The following is a 1,748-nucleotide window of genomic DNA, read 5'->3' as shown; positions in this document are numbered from 1 at the left end:
AGCGGCGTGGACCAGGGGAGAACTGAACCTTATACTTCACACCACAGTAAGTCTACGTGTCCTCTTCCACATAGGGCAAGCTAGAACTAACTATCTTACCCAGGACTGCCGAAGCAGCGTGGACCAGGGGAGGAACACACTTTTCATGGAAACGTAAGGCATCCATGACTGCCATAACGTAAGCCGCCGCTGTGCGCGTATACCCGTTCCCCGTAGGGAGGAGCAAGCCGCCGCTTAGAGACGAAGCATAAAGTGTCCTCATTCCACATAGGGCAAGCTGGATGAATCCATTTTACCCAGGACGGCCGAAGCGGCGTGGACCAGGGGAGAACTGAACTTTATACTTCACACCACAGTAAGTCTACGTGTCCTCTTCCACATAGGGCAAGCTAGAACTAACTATCTTACCCAGGACTGCCGAAGCAGCGTGGACCAGGGGAGGAACACACTTTTCATAGAAACGTAAGGCATCCATGACTGCCATAGTGCGTAAGCCGCCGCTGTGCGCGTAAACCCGTTCCCCGTAGGGAGGAGTCAAGCCGCCGCTTAGAGACGAAGTATGAAGTGTCCTCTTCCACATAGGGCAAGCTAGAATGAACTATCTTACCCAGGACCGCCGAAGCAGCGTGGACCAGGGGAGAACTGAACTTTATACTTCACACCACAGTATTGAGTAATGTGCCCTCTTCCACATAGGGCAAGCTGGAATGTTCCATTTTACCCAGGACGGCCGAAGCGGCGTGGACCAGTGGAGGACTACACAATCATGAGGTTTGATATCGACTTGTGTGTTTCAATAGGATACCGATGGTATGGTTTGAACCGATTTGATTTAGCCATTCTGAAGTCATCACTTGGTTGAAGCGCTGAACTAGGGAGGCATCGTTTACATATATATTGGTTTTCGCATGCTCTACTAGGTTAATGTCATGAGGTTGGCTATCGAGCATGCCCAAGTGATGACTTGATTGTGTGCTTGCTTGAATTCTTCACATTTCATACCATCGGTTAGTTGTCGAATCATTCCTCGATCATAACCTTCGTTCTTGGTTCATGTATGCTCTCTTCCACATAGGGCAAGCTAGAATTAACTATCTTACCCAGGACCGCCGAAGCAGCGTGGACCAGGGGAGAACTATACTTTGTCTTGTATGCCCTCTTCCACATAGGGCAAGCTAGAATGAACTATCTTACCCAGGACCGCCGGAGCAGCGTGGACCAGTGGAGGACTATACTTTGTTCATAACACCACAGTATTGAGTAATGTGCCCTCTTCCACATAGGGCAAGCTAGAATGAACTATCTTACCCAGGACCGCCGAAGCGGCGTGGACCAGTGGAGGACTACACAATCATGAGGTTTGATATCGACTTGTGTGTTTCAATAGGGTACCGATGGTATGTTTTGAACCGATTTGATTTAGCCATTCTGAAGTCATCACTTGGTTGAAGCGCTGAACTAGGGAGGCATCGTTTACATATATATTGGTTTTCGCATGCTCTACTAGGTTAATGTCATGAGGTTGGCTATCGAGCATGCCCAAGTGATGACTTGATTGTGTGCTTGCTTGAATTCTTCACATTTCATACCATCGGTTAGTTGTCGAATCATTCCTCGATCATAACCTTCGTTCTTGGTTCATGTATGCTCTCTTCCACATAGGGCAAGCTAGAATTAACTATCTTACCCAGGACCGCCGGAGCAGCGTGGACCAGGGGAGAACTATACTTTGTCTTGTATGCCCTCTT

Source organism: Anopheles coustani (assembly GCF_943734705.1).
Source record: "Anopheles coustani chromosome X unlocalized genomic scaffold, idAnoCousDA_361_x.2 X_unloc_114, whole genome shotgun sequence".
Lineage (NCBI taxonomy): Eukaryota > Metazoa > Arthropoda > Insecta > Diptera > Culicidae > Anopheles > Anopheles coustani.
Note: the sequence above shows the minus strand (reverse complement) of the source record.